The sequence below is a fragment of the Panthera uncia genome (genome assembly GCF_023721935.1).
Source record: "Panthera uncia isolate 11264 chromosome B3 unlocalized genomic scaffold, Puncia_PCG_1.0 HiC_scaffold_1, whole genome shotgun sequence".
Taxonomy (NCBI): domain Eukaryota; kingdom Metazoa; phylum Chordata; class Mammalia; order Carnivora; family Felidae; genus Panthera; species Panthera uncia.
Window position 1 is genome coordinate 20,358,000 of NW_026057582.1, and position 16,298 is coordinate 20,374,297.

The following is a 16,298-nucleotide window of genomic DNA, read 5'->3' on the forward strand; positions in this document are numbered from 1 at the left end:
GGGCAGGGGGAGAAGCTATATGCACCAAATGTGAATTTGAAAGCACATTGCTGGCATCATATTTCTGAGCTATGAAAAGCCAGCCTAAGGATAAAACCAAACACAGGGTTATGAAGCTAAGAGGATTCTAGAATTGACATCCTGATTGCACTGTGACTGATGGCCACCATACCATGGGTGTTTTCCTAGTTGCATAATTCAATAAATTGTTTTATCTGGTTTAAGTTGAACTTTTGCTGTTTACTTTAAAAGTCACCGATAGACTTTTCTGGCAATTAACCAGAACTCCATTCTCTGTCCTGTTTGTCACTATGTTGGTCTTAGTGTCATCTAAGTGTCATTAAAGTGTCACCCAGACTTTAATTTCTATCTTGGGTATCTATTTGATGCAAATAGTAGAAAAGACCAGTCAAGCTTGAAGGTTTACTTCTATCAAATACCTAGGATTATAGGAGAAAGCCTAACAGTTGCTCTATATCATGGCCATCAAATAGTATTCAAGCTTTGTGGTAACAAATTTTCTCACCACTTGGAGCTCATTTTTGCACCCTTAATATGTATGTTCAAGAAGGCTGAACTGCCGGATGCCTAATTCCTAGATCAATGAGAAGTATTTGTACCTACCGATCGCTGCAAGAATACACATATGTGTGCGGTCTGGGGAGACCCTTCTTCCTGCCAGGGAAGGGAACTAGAATAAATATAGTGGATTATTCTTTAAATGGTAGACATTATTCTTTTTTGGCACTTATTTGTTATTCATTGGACTCATTAGAAAGTCTGATGCTAAAACAGTTGGAATAGCAAAAATTACATATTTACAGCATATTGCTGAATTTCAATGCAGTGATACTTCTTTCAGGCATCATGTATTATGTCAGAACATTGTTTTAATAAATTAACAGCGCCAGAAAAAAAATAAGAACGGAAATAGCTTGCCATCTTTGGCATTGTAATTCTCAATGCTCTCAAAGCCTGACACCTAAAGCACAACAGGAAAAGCCTGAATTATAACGTGACCAATTCAAAGATGGCCCCAGAAAAGAGTTTCCTATGATTTGAGATGTCAAGGTCCATCAGTAACAGCTTTGCTCATCAACCGAAAGTGCCAACTTCACTGACACGGTTTAATTTTCCTCAACAATATTCAACTAGATTCCTTCTGCGGCTTCTCCTAGAATATATTGTCACTCTACAATTTGTTGTTGTTCTTGTTGTTCTCATAATCCTAAACTGTATTACCCTGATAGTATCCTTTTAGGTATACTCATTTTATCCTTTTGGGTAGATACCTGGAGAGAGGGAACAGTGTCCCTTTTCGCTTCTTGCACCACTACTAGGGACTTCTAATGTATAGCCATATCCAGTTACTCTCTCCTTCTGGCCACACTGGAGGATTACACTTCCCTGGCCCCATGCATTTGTGGCTGCTCATGTGAGTATTTATACCCAGTAAAATGTGATTGGAAGTGGTGTTTGTCACCTCTTGGCTGAGATAGTGAAAGAAATCTATGTGCAATTCTCTAGTTTCTCTTTCCTCACAGCAGTGAGCCAGGAAGGTGTGTATCCAGGTGAAATGCTGTAAGATAGCAAATTGCCATCCCCTTGGACCTCTGAGTAAAGCTTCCTTATCTTGTACAGTTTAAACACCATGTAAATTCAGTCCTATTAAGTCACTAAGATTTGGAGTTTACTCTCTCAGAATAAGAATAGATTATTAATGCAATCATGTATATGAGAAATAATTATTAAATTTATATTATTTAATTGGCTTTTAATCAAATCAGCCCTACTCACTTATCATCTGCCATTTGGGGCTCTTTTCTTAAAAGAAAAAACTTTTTAAAAAGTTAGGACAGCATATTTGTTTTTCCCTTTCCTTCAGTATAGGTGCAACTGTTTGTCCTGGGTGAAAGGATTCTTTAAAAAACTCTGTTAGAAGTTCTTACACGGGGACCAACTTAACATTTCAAACACCTTGAGACCTAAGTGGGTTGTCTTCTGTAAATTCTGATGGGAGTAACAGATCCTTAGCCTTTTATCACATTTTTAAGTGTCCAGAACCACAAATATATATAACTCCTAGATTAGGTGAAATCTGGAATTTCTATAGAACAGGTCCTTAATATATTAATATATTTAGGACAACTGAGAAAGTTGAAAGGAGATGTCCTTTGTCTATCGTTCTCTCATAAACATATAAAATAGTGAATTAAACTAACCAGATATTTCCTCACATCTCAAAATGTTCCTTAAAGTAGACATGCTAAGTCACTGACTCTTAAACTTTTCAACTAGTTTTGATCTCATTTAAATTGATGAAAGAGGCATGCTTGGGTGGCTCAGTTAAGTGTCTGACTTCTGTGGCTCAGGTCATGATCTCGCGGTTCGTGGGTTTGAGACTTGTGTCGGGCTCTGTGCCAACAGGTCACAGCTCAGAGCCTGAAGCCTGCTTCATATTCTGTGTCTCCCTCTCTCTCTCTGTCTTTCCCCTGGTTGCACTGTCTCTCTCTCTCTCTCAAAAATAAAATAAACATTAAAATTTTTTTAATTAAAAAATATATTGATGAAAAACAAAAATACAGACTCAAAGAAAAATCTTTAAATCACTCATTTTGTAACAACAGATCATGCTACATGGTCAAACAGTCATATCATTGGACCAATATAATATTTGAATAGTTCATATCACCTTGATGAAGTCAACTATCATGTTAATGTATAACCACTAAGAGACTGATACCAATCCACATCCTTATAAGTTTTTACAGTATGAGTCTCTTAGTAATCTATTTCAACTATTTCTAATAAGTATTCAATTACTAATAGGTTGTTGATTCACATAACCCAATGAACGTAGCCCTTATCCCAACTTCCAGAAAGACTTGAAAATAATAATTCTGCTACAATACACTCAAAAACAATGGTGCCAGAAAGTCTGAATTGTCATGATGTTGAAGACATTCTTTCACTGCATATTCCAAGGAATAAACATTTCTGGCTTTGTGAGCCACTTTTTCTCTTAGTATCCTATCTTTTATCTCCACCAGGTCATGATTTATAAGCAAAAACAAACAAGAAGAAAAAAACAAAACTTCTATCTCCTGGTCATCACTTTGAGTACACATATCCTTGCCTGAGTTCATGAGAACCCATTAGTATTCATCTACCTTTACCTATCTCTAGACTTCATAAACTAGATGAACAATTAGTCACAAACCTTGTGCTATGCAAAATAAATGTTTCATTTTTTTCTCACATCAATGAAGTTGCTTATTGACCCACACAGCGAATGAATATATCAAGATTTGCGATATGGTTACTCATATGTGTCTGTGTCTTGGGTCATATGGTGATGCCAGGTCATTCAGAATAAAGATCATGTTATACTTATATCTGTGACTCTTACAAGCTTCTAGTGCATTACCTTGAACATAGCATGTCCTTGGTAAACATGCCCTTACTTATAGTTACACACTGGATGGGTGGGTCGATGGATGGATGGATAGATAGATGATAGACAGATAGATAGATATATGACAGATGAATAAATGCTACCAAATCAATGGAAATAAGAAAGCAGTGTGTTACTTTATATATATATATAATATATATATATATATAATATATTTATATTTATATTTATAATATATATTATATATATATATATTATATATATATATATATTTGAATGTAGGAGACTAATCCCAGATTTTGCCACTAACTAGCATTAACTACCCAGAAATTTTAGACAAGTTAGTTACCACTGTGGACTCCAGATTCATCATCCATAAAATAAGGGAGCTAAGATTATGTGGTCTTTTGTCACTTCTTTACTATTAAAAGTCTGTGATGGATAATTGCCCACTAAGCTTGGTACTATAGTATTTCAAGTCTCTCTCCTTTTCTTTTCATCAGTGGCCTTAAATATCTTTAAGTAACTGTCCATTTTTCTTTCACCAATAATCCTACACAGGCTGAAATAGAAACCCTACAGAGGAAGATCAAGGAAGAGCCTGTAACTTTGATCTTTAGTCTCTAGGTATAAAACAGCCCAAGGATAAGAAGCAAAGAAAGGCAATGTCAGACTAGGCAGGCTTGAGAAAAAAATGGATGATCTGCAGGGGGGGAAATCTGGAGTTAACTATTTTGCAGAGAGTTTCTGAACAAAAAGTTGGGGCTTTGAAGTGAAGGAAGTTGCAAGGAAGAGGAAGTTGATGATTCACCAAATGACAGAGAAATGTGGTGATAAAATGGGTTAGATGTGTCTGTATGCTGGAGAGTCTGTAACTGGAATAAGACACTCTGAAAAGCCATGAGTAGAATATACTAAATTGTTTTATTCTCACATAGAATGGAAGAACTCATTTCCTGATACTACAGACACGATAGAGGCAGTAGGGAGTGGCAACTAATGGCATCGGTCTAGGATTCAGACAAATTTACCCCTTGGGTGACTTTCTGGCAAGTATCAGGTCTCAGTTTCCTCATCAATAGTAAATATGGCTACACCATGGGGGTGTCATGAGGATAAAGACAAAGCTTTTGTAGTCCCAGCTCAGTGTCTGGCATGACTAAGTGTTCAATCATTATTAATTATTATTAGTCATGAGGAAGAAAATAAGATAGTCCTATTATTTGAAGGCCTTTGTCTCTGATTGAATATGGCCAAGTCAGAATGAGGGTGGTTGGAAAGGTACCAAAACCAGCCCAGGAAAGCTAGCACAAATGTGGCTGGTGAAGAGCTATCAAGTAGTAGGACTAAGGGGGCAAGTTTTCAGAAATTGCCTCCAACTGAATTTGCATCCAAACCAGAGATTAAAGGCAGCTTCAGAACTAGTGAGAGTTGACAGCTAGAGTCTAAACTGGGTAATTTACACCAAGAAACCTCCCATTTGTGTTTGGTCATTACTCTGCCTGTCAAGCAGTAAACCACTGTTCGATTCAATCTAGTCTTTAATACCATAGACAAAGTCATCAATAGCTCTTGTTAGTTTTTATAGGTTAAGCATTGAAAACATTTGATCTTATCTCTCAATTCTGTTTCTTTTATTTAGCTTTTATAAGATTAAGAGAGAAAGTGTATGTGGCTGGTGGGGAGGGGGAATGTGACAGCTTTTAAAAGATCTTCTCCAGGCAACTGGAAACTGAAACACAAATTTAATTGATCATTTTAATTATCTTCCCCCAGACTTAAAAATGTACATTGAAAAATGTTTCATTACATGGTATTTTAACTAAGACAATAATTTACATGTTAGTGACCGAGTGGCAACCAAGAAATTTTAAGACCCTTTTGCTGCATTTTAAATGTTAAAGCTATATATATTTAAATTTTCAACATTAGGCGTTGCAATTTCAATTCCACTTAGAATATGGTGAGGGAAAAGAAAAAGTAAATATAGAGTAATAACACATCTAATTAAAGCATGTTTTCTCCACTAAAGGCACATTTTTGACATAGATATGATATTAGATTTGAAGATGTTCCTTAATGTGTATATAGGAGGAAAATTATATATTTTCAAGATTTGTATAGGAGTCCCTAGAGTGATTCGGTTTCTCAAGCACATTTATATCTCATTTACTCATCTCCTATTGCCTTACACCTCAAAATGCACATTTTCTGACTCCTAACTGTACAACTCATCAAGTGCCAAATTCAAGAAGGTACAAGGTATCATTCAATGTAAGAGATAAAAAGAGACACATTCAAAAAGCATTTGAAATCTTTAAGCAAAAAGTTCTATCTTATATTTCATGTTTCTAAATTCTGGTTTCATGGAGCAAATTCCAGAAATGAAAAGAAATGAAAATCTCCTGATTTTCTTTATTTTCTTAAATCTGTCTTTGTTACTTGTGCTCTGTCATATACTACTTGTAAGAAAATCACATACATATTCAAAATAAGATATTCATGTTTAATATGTTGATGGAGAATTCTGTTTTCATAAAATGACTTTTATGATTTTTTTCAAACAATAAGCTCTTAACAAGCATGCTAAACGACAATGCAAATACATTTATTTTGTTTTCAAAATCGTGTTTCTTGAGTGGAACAAACAAAAAGCTTAGCCAAATTGATTTTATTTTGATTATTTAATACATGTAGATAAATTGTCTTTCTCAAGTTCCCAGACTTTGGAACAGTTGGATCAGCATATTTACAACATTATAATACACCATTGACATTGGCATTGGGAAAACAGGAAAGATGAAAAACTAAAACAATAAACCTCAAATTTCACAGAATTATATTTTTCACCAATAACTTTGCCACCCAGGAGACACCAATTAAAGATCATTATAAGAACAAACAGCAAGTGCACAAAATTATGCTTAAAAAACATATGGTAGGAACATCATGGAGAAAGCAAGTTCAGAAATGAACTAATTAGAACTACAGAAAGTGGGGCACCTGGTTGGCTCAGTTGGTTAAGTTGCGCTGGGCTCTGTGTTGACAGCTCAGAGCCTGGAGCCTGCTTCAGATTCTGTTTCCCTCTCTCTCTCTGCCCCTCCCCAACTTGTGCTCGGTCTCTCTGTCTCTCAAAAAGAATTAAACATTAAAAAATTAAAAAAGAAAGAACTAAAGAAATAAGAATATCTTTAATTATAACTATATTATCAGATCAATGACACAAATAGTTATTACTTTTCTTTTCCTTAATACCTTCTCTATCTCATCTTACCATATCTGTTTGAACTAACACAGAAGTAAAATGCTGCAAAATAATAACACATTTTGGAAGGTATTATTTTTAGTAGACATTTTTAAATGTTTATTTATTTTTGAGAGAGAGAAAGAGAGTGTGGGGAAGGTGCAGAGAGAGAGAGGGACAGAGCACATGAGGTGGGCTCTGTGTAGACAGCGCACAGCCCCATATGGGGCTCAAATTCACAAACTATGAGATCATGACCTGGGCCAAATTGGACGCTTACCCGACTGAGTCACCCAGGCATCCCTAGTAGACTTTGATTAAGAATAGGTTTTTTTGGGGGCGCCTGGGTGGCGCAGTCGGTTAAGCGTCCGACTTTGGCCAGGTCACGATCTCGCGGTCTGTGAGTTCGGGCCCCGCTTCGGGCTCTGGGCTGATGGCTCGGAGCCTGGAGCCTGTTTCCGATTCTGTGTCTCCCTCTCTCTCTGCCCCTCCCCCATTCATGCTCTGTCTCTCTCTGTCCCAAAAATAAATAAAAAACGTTGAAAAAAAAAATTTTTTTAAAAAAATAAAAAATAAATAAAAAAAAAAAAAAGAATAGGTTTTTTTTTTTCTTACTTTACATAGGAAATAAATTATTTCTTTACAATTTTTTCTAGGTAAAAAAATGTTTAAAAAATACTAACCTTTTTCATATTCCGATCATCTTCTCTCTCCTCCCCATTGATAATTCTCTATTTGGGGCGGGGGGGGGGGGTGGCAAGGAAGTTGTAATTTCAAGTTTTTATTGGAATTCAGTTAGTTAACATACAATACAGTGTAGTATTCAATTCAGGTGCAGAATTTGGTGAGTCATCACTTACATACAACACCCAGTGCTCATTACAAGTGCCCTCCTTAATACCCATCACCCATTTAACCCATTCCCCCATCCACCTCCCCTCCATCAACCCTGTTTGTCTTCTTTGGCCAAGAGTCTATTTTATGGTTTGCCTCTCTTTCTCTTTTTTCTCCAATGTTCATTTGTTTCTTCATTCTCTGTTTTTTTGTTTTGTTTGTCTCTCTTTCTCTCCTCTCTCTCTCTCTCTCTGTCCACTTTCTGCTTGATTTCAAAGTTTACTTAAGGCATATATTTCTAATAAATTGAATAAGTCATTGACATGACTAAATATATTTAAAAAGTTAAAAAAAATAAATGGTTAATAATACCATATCAAGAGTGATGCAAATAAAGTCCAACTAGAAAACAGATGGCAGAGTGTAAAGTTTGACCACTCCATGTGACTTTTAACCAGTATTTACATTTCTTTGAAGTTTAACTATTTATGTAGGTTATCTCGTATATTAATTTTATTCTCTACCACTAAAAAAGTTGCTAAGGGTAATAAATAAACACTAAAAAAAAAGTTGTTAAGGGCAGATGATTCTGAAGAATCATCTTCAACTGTTTAAGTTTCTAAATTTTATAGGTAGACTTTGAACTAACTCAGCAGCCATTCCAGGCAATAATATGAGCTGCTTTCTCCTCCTCCTCCTCCTCTCCCTCCTCCTCCTCCTTCTGCTTCTTTCTTCTCCTCCTTCTCCTTCTTCTTTTCTTCTTCTTCTTCTTCTTCTTCTTCTTCTTCTTCTTCTTCTTCTTCCCTCCTCCTCCTTACCCTCCTCCTCCCCCTCCTCCTCCTCTTCCTCCTTCTAGTTTTAATGACTTTTGTTAATTCATATCTTCAACTTATATTTCTTTGTTGACATTTCTGTCTTAAGTATCTTAAGGTTCTTTGTATAGATAATTTGTTCCTAAGGATGCCTCAATGCTATCTTATTGAATGATAAGTATTGTATAAGACCAGCAGAAAGTGTTTCAGAGACTCAGAGCTTTCAGAAACAAGGTCTCTTAAAGCTTGCTTACACAAATGAAGATCCACTGAAATTTAGCACAACTTCATTCTCAGGAGCAAGACATAATGTTCAAAATAAGTGACTAAACTCCACTTCATAAATTATGTAAAGTTGGTCAAAGAATATGATATATGAAATGATAGAGAAATTCCCTAGAATTTTTGACCCTGATGTCTCATCAAATAACTTTGGTCAATAAGCATGTACGGTAATCATTTTGAAAATATTTAACCAACTGTTTTCAGTCTCCTTATTTAAAACTCCAAGGATTTTTTGAAGACAGCTTGCCATTACCTATCTCCAAAATAGCAATGCTATACCTCTATTTCTTACCTTAAAATAATCTTTTTTTTTTTTAAACCATCTAGCCATATTCGGTGCTTCATAATAGGATTAAAGGAGTTAGCATTTATCAAGTCCCTGCTATATGCCTGGCACTAACTAGTTACTTCAAAAATGTACAAAATTAAATCCTAAAAATCAGAATTCTATTTCTGGCAATAGAATAATGAAAGAGTCAGGTAATTATCTGTAACAGAAAATGAATTTAAAATAGACTGAAATTATTCAAAATAATCACTTCAAGAACGAACTAGAAATGACCAAAGACAGGCAGCAACTTGAGAAGTGCTTACTCATCAAAGTGTTTATTCATCCAAATCTGCTGTTTCATTGATTAAGAAAGATGAATCTTTGGTCTTTCTACAATGGATTGTTTTCATCTCCAACTTGGAGGATGAAAATCACGATATTACTTGCCAGAAGTAGACATTTGGTTCAAGGTGCAAAGCACAACAACTAGAAACCAAAATAGAGGAGGTTGGAATCAAGATATTCATCATAGAAAGACTGAGATAAGCTCTACATACATCCCTGAATTACTTCTAAAATATGTATGCAAGCAGGACAAAGAGCCCAGTGAAAATTAAAGCCTTGAAGAAATTTGAAAAATTGCTGCATTTTGAATGCATTCCTCAATCCACAGCTCAAGGAGCAGATGATAGAAGATTTTTTTGGCTTAAAAAAAAAAAGATTTATTGGCTTTTGGTGTCTGAAAACAGCCTCTGTCTAAATCATTGGCTGACTTGTGAACTACACAAGCACAATGTAGACCCCTAGGGACCAAGGCTAGACAAGAATGACCGGAGACATCAGTGGATACACACGGCAGAGAAGATAGATTTCACATTTGAGGACCAGGAAAGTTCATTACCTCCTAGAACAAACAAACAAATAAAACCAGCAACTCCCCAGAAAAACAAATAGAATTAAGAGTCACTGCAATGAATTATCTAGTATCTGGCTTTCGGTTGAAATTATTAGACATGCTAATAAACTGACAAATGTAACTCATAATCAGAAGAGAAAAAAAAGGAGTTCAAATGCTGGATAAAATACACAAAAAATTAAAGCAATTACAATATGTATGTTCCAAACTTAAAGGAAAATCTTCCCAAGGAATTAAAAGAAAATGTGCTAATAATAAGTGAGCACATGGAGATCTCAAAATAAATTAAAAGAAAAATTTAAAAACAAGTAGGAATTCCAAAGCTGAAAAATAATAACTAAAGGTAAAAATTCAACTAGCTGAGTTCAACAGCAGGATTGAATGACAGAAAAAAAATTATATGTGAATTTGAAGATATATCAAAAGAAATTATCCAATCCAAAATGTAGAGGAGAAATAATTAAACAAAAGAATGATCTAAACCAGAAGCTAAATCTTTCAAGGATCCCTGAAACTGAAAAGTCTTTAGCTAGAATCAATATTATTTAGCTAAATCTTTACCTAAAAGAAGAAGAAATGAGTGAAATACACATTACTAATATTAGGAATGAAAAAAGGGATATCAATACAGAGCCTACAGATACTAAAAAGATAGGGAAATATTATGAATATTTCATGCCAAAAAATCTTTTACAAAAAAGTCTTTGAAGGACAAAAATTATTAATATTAACTCGAGAAAAATGGATAATTTGAATATTACTATATTTATTAAATACATAAAGTTGGTTATTTAAAATCTTCCCTCAAAAAATATAGGTCTAGATAGCTTCACTGGTGAATTCTATCTAGAAATTATGTCAATCTTGACCAAACTTACACAAAATAAGGAATATTTCTAAATGTTATGGAGCCGATATTACATTGTGATATATTTTATACACACATTATATTATATTACATATATTATACTGATAACCAAGGCAGACAAAGACATCATATGAAAACAGCAGATCAATATTCTTTATGAACATAGATAAAAATCCTTAACAAAATATTAGCAAATCAAATTCAGCAATATAAGGATAATGCATCATGATCAAGAGACATTTATCCTAGAAATGCCAGTTTGTTTCAAATTTTAAAACCAATCAATGTAATCCATCATATCAAAAGATACTCACCTATGAATTACTTTCTCCCCTGGCACATACTTCAACTCATTTTATTTTCAGTCTTCTATGTAATTGTACTTATTCTTGTTTTTTAAATGAGGAATCGGAGATCAAGAGGGATTCAGTAATTGACCAAATGTCACATATCATATAAAAGGGAATAAGAATTTTAGCTCCATGCTGCCTGACCCTAAATTACTGTTTTCACTGTGGACTCTATCTCCCACTGCTGACCTACAATAACATAAAATATATACATGGACAGATGAGAAGGTCTTGAGAATCTCTTTAATAGTTTGTGCAGGCTCCAGTAGTACCTTTGCCAACATCCTTTATGTTCTGGGTAATAAACACTTAATCCAAAGCAGTACATTCCATGCTGCCAGACCATAATAACTGCTTCACTTCCCTTACATAGCACCAGACACCCAGACTGCAGTCTCAGTAACAGTTTTGTAAGCTATGAACATGAAACATTAAATACATAAAAGTTCCCTATGTTCCTTTTGGTTAAGAAAAGACTGTCATCCTATCTGAGGTCCAAGGACAAATGCAAATGCAAAGAAAGGGCTTGAGTCCTGCTTCAGAAGATGCTTTCTGTTTTCCACAAATAAAAGCAGCATGGCAGCTCCAGTGAGTTAGTACATGTAATTAAAATCTATAACATGAGAAATAAAATGCTCTTCTGTATATAAACATGCATGCATGCTCTTGCATTGAGCCTACAAGATCTTTTGAAGCATTTAAACAAAAATATTGTGAAGCAAAACAATAATTGACTGTGTGAGAGCATTTGAGACATGGTAGTAAACCCCATGGGAAGTCAGATTAAACTCATTCTTTAGAAATGCTTCTAAAGGACGTTTCAAAAAAATATTAACATTGAAATGTGCAAAACTCTTCTTTAATATTTAAAAAAATGGTTAACACAGAACTTTCAGATTTAGACATCCAAACGCTAACTAACATCACTCTGTTCTGTAGCACCCATTTCAAGTCCCGTCCTCAATTCCTTTCCCAGATTCCACATGGACCTTCAAACTTTCTTCTATAAATATCATTATGTAGTTAATATCTAGAAATATAGAAATAGAAATTCTATTTCTATAGAAATATAGAAAAATATAACTATCAAATCTGTTTATAAGATCAGACACATTCATTTAAATAATATCATAATACACACACTTATACAAATATTTATATTTCCTTTACTGGTACTTCTTACTGCTGAATTTTTCTATTTCTGGTTTCTGTACTAGGATCTTTTTCTTCTTCCTTAGTGACTAGTTTATAGTTATGCCTATAAAGGATGCCCATGTATAGATCTAACAGTGATGAATATCAGCACACTGGAATAAGATTTGAGGAAGACTTTGTGCAGCTAATGATGTCTCAAGTCTGAAAATTAATATCCAAATTAATTGATTAGAAATGTAGGTGTAAGCTTAAGAACCATCTGGATTGCTTGTTAAAAATAGGAGTTCTCTGCTTCTGCCCACAGATGAATTCCAAGAGGAATCTACATTTTTAAAAAATATTCCTGGGGTGCCTACGTAGTTCAGTTGGTTAAGCATCCAACTTCGGCTCAGGTCATGATATCATGGTTTGGGAGTTTGAGCCCTGCGTCAGGCTCTGTGCTGGTAGCTTAGAGCCTGGAGCTTGCTTCAGATTCTGTGTCTCCCTCTCTCTCTGCCCCTGCCCCCCTCAAAAATAAAGAAACATTAAAAATTTTTAAAAAGAAATATTCCTGATGATTTATATACTTATACCCGGATAATCTTTGGCACCAGACTTTAACTTGGAGAACGGTTCATCCTTTTATAGAGGTTAGACTTTTCTTGGGTGTTTTTAGAGGGACTATAATTACTGGCCACAAGGCAGTGACTCACCAAAAGACATGGTCCTGCGGATGGTACGTGTCAGGATACAGGAACTTCTAGCAATAAGTCTTAGAGGGGCAGTTAAGTATTACTTAGGTTATAAATTACCAAAGGAACCACAACTATTAGGCACTCTGCCCTCATCTCCAAACAAGGCCTTGCTGGAAAAAAAAAAAACCTACCCTCACCAGCTTATACGTTTTCTCCCTCTTAATTGATAATGATATTCTGCAAGCCCTCTACCCCTCAGAAAATCTCTCTAAATGCCCAACACATTCATATATTATACTTGTATATGAACTGCTAGCTCAAGAATTACCTATTATAACAAACCTTCTTTAAATATAGTATGGCAGTTGATTCCTATATCAGGATGTCTTAGCCTGAAAGTTAGAGAAACCCAAGCTCAACCAGCTCAAACAATAAAGATAGGAAAGGTGCCAAGAAAACCAAAACAATATACTGAGAGTAAAAGAAAAAGGTATTGATCTGGCTTCCTTCACTTTGGATTTTCTATGGCCGAACAAAAAAAGGGAGGACATTTTCGAGGAAAAGTTGATTATCCTTTGTGCTTACAATAAATTCACAAAAGCATGGAATGGAATGTTTGCCTTTGTCTACACCAGGCCCTATCATTCCTTCCTTGAGTCATCGTCATCTCTGTGACACTACTCTTATCTCATAGCATGATTCCCCCCCCCATTCATTTTTTTCTAGTTTATGTTAACGTGTGGCTTGAGATAACAGGTTCTGTGTGTACCACCTGGCCCCAGATATGTCATGAATGAAGACAGGATTGTGCATGGGGTCAGACTGGCTCATCTCAAGAATGCAACACTTTCCTGTTCAGTTAATGGTGAGATTGAGTCTAGTAGTTACCAGCTCCTCAGATGCCATATCACATCAGTGTAGAAAGCCTCCATCTTGTCTGAACTATGCTGTCATATTCCATGTAAGCCATTCCTTTCTATTCTGCAAATATTCCAATAAAGGTGTCAGACTCAGGGAAATCAAGTATAAGTGTATATCATCAATGCAAATATAAAATCAAATCAGTGTTAGGTCGTCAATACATTAAACTCCTGTCGAGTCTAATTACAGCTCCCTCCAACATCCTTTCATTGGAGAACACTTGGTATTGCAGGAAAGGTAACAGGGATCTTGTTGCAGACATTGCAATTCCCAAGGACAAAGGGCCAAGACTTTCGTCTGCGCTTAATATGAAATGGTAGCATCTGCTTCCCAAGCAAATCCATTCACTTATTTAAGACCTTCTTTAACATTTAGAAGCATTTAGTTTTTCAAAACTATCAGAGCTATGCATTTTAATATGAGCTAAGCAGAATATTGGAAATGACCATCCAAGTCACTACTAGTGTGGCTCTACTCTTACCATTCTTCAAACAATTCAAACCAAGAACTAAAATTTAGCTTATTTTTGAAAAACCTCCCTGTGTTTTAGTCTCATCTTTGGTCACTGGGAGTCATATCTTGGCATAAGTGATATTTAATTTTTTTTCTTTTCATTTTCTTTTTTTTTAAAAACTAATTTATAGGTTCAGTGTTATTGTTAGTATTGTATCAACACTCACAAGAGCCAATTGTTAAATACTTAAGAATTTCTTTAAAGCTAGTGTTAAAATCATAGGTATCCAGGGGTGCCTGGTGGCTCAGTTGGTTAAGCGTCTGACTTCGGCTCAGGTCATGATCTCATGGTTCGTGGGTTCAAACCCCGCGTTGCTTTTTGCGGGCAGCTGAGAGCCTGGAGCCTGCTTCAGATTCTGTGTGTCCCTTCTTCTTTGCCCTTCCCCTGCTGCCTCTCTCTCTCTCTTTCTCAAAACTGAATAAACATTAAAAAAATTTAAAAAAATAAAATCATAGGTAGCTGGAATTGGCCATGAACAGAGTATTTACACCAGGGAAATTGGCAAGTACTACAAATCAGAACTCTCTGTCTCTCTTTTTTTCCCCAGAGAGTTGGTTTACTAGCAAGTTAATGGCTATAGTGGAAAATTGTAATACCAAGCATAACCACATTATCTTCTAATCTTTAGGAAGCTTCTCCATTCCTAGTTTCTACTGAGAGAAGTCTCTGTAGGTTCTTCTTTAAGCCCTGGAGGGCAAGTTCTGGTTTATATGATGCTATCTCTTCCTCTCCAAAGTTTCAGATACTTGTACCACCATAGTGAGTACCAAACTTAAGTACAATCAACATTTCAACAGCACAATAACCTATATGATGGCCTAGTATGAAAAGATATCTAGAATGTGTGATTGTAAATAAGTAGCTGAACCAATTCTTTTGCTTCACCATCACCAGAAGAATTACATTAGTAGAAGGAAGAGAATTATATTGAAGCCAAAAGACAAATGGAGAATAAGGGAGGGGCATAATCATGGATCATAGTTTTACAGAGCTGGGGGGAAAAAAAAAACACTTCTACAGAAAGACTTGTTCTCAGCTATCCTGAATTCAGAACCAATTTCTAACACATAACATCATAAGACCTGCTGCCATTTCTGAGATTCCAATCTCCCCTAATACCATCTATATCCTTACTATCAACCCTCAGGACTTTAGTTCACTTTTACGTGCATTTCTCCCTTACAACCAAAATACTCAATTGACAAAAACCTACTTATAATGTATACTCTTCACTGAGTGATAAATTATAGTCAGAAAGGGTAATAGATTATAGTCTTTTTACTTTATAACTCCAAAAGTTGTTCATTGAGCCTAGAGCTCTCCAAGCTCTACCACCAGTGGCTGGGTATCCTCCCTGGAAACTAAATAAACTCCTTGCAATTTGAGTGCCCCAGACCTATATCCTTTGATGATAAAAATGTCCAACACCTAATCCAAAATATCTTATGCCAACTGACCTTTCATATGATCCTCAGTGATCATGTGCTTCATGTTTGAACTTTAAGATTATTTAGACTGGACAAATTTAACATCCATGTGTGCACTTCATGAGGTTCAAAAAATTATTTTTTAAATGCTACATATATGCTGAATGTAAGCATTTCTAAGGAGGAAGTCTCCAGAACTTTCAAAAGATTCTCAGAGGCATTTATGACTCTGACAAATGTTTGAGTGACTGTGATAGATTTTATTTTTTTTTTTTCACCGTTTTTTTTATTTATTTTTGGGACAGAGAGAGACAGAGCATGAACGGGGGAGGGGCAGAGAGAGAGGGAGACACAGAATCGGAAACAGGCTCCAGGCTCCGAGCCATCAGCCCAGAGCCTGACGCGGGGCTCGAACTCACGGACCGCGAGATCGTGACCTGGCTGAAGTCGGACGCTTAACCCACTGCGCCACCCAGGCGCCCCGATAGATTTTATATTTTATTCAGTCTTTGTATTCATTAGGGTAAAGCTAACTGCTTTAACAAATAGTGTTAACCAATAAGGGATTATCTACTGTCCATGTAACAATATGGTACAAATGAATAGATTGTC

General features: G+C 35.5%; 1 long non-coding RNA gene across 3 annotated transcripts in view; it reads left to right on the forward strand.

Annotated features, from left to right (window-relative positions):
- LOC125909287 (uncharacterized) overlaps nucleotides 1-16,298 on the forward strand; it is a 70,771-nt gene that overhangs the window by 1,425 nt on the left and 53,048 nt on the right. The gene's annotated exons all lie outside the window — the stretch shown is intronic.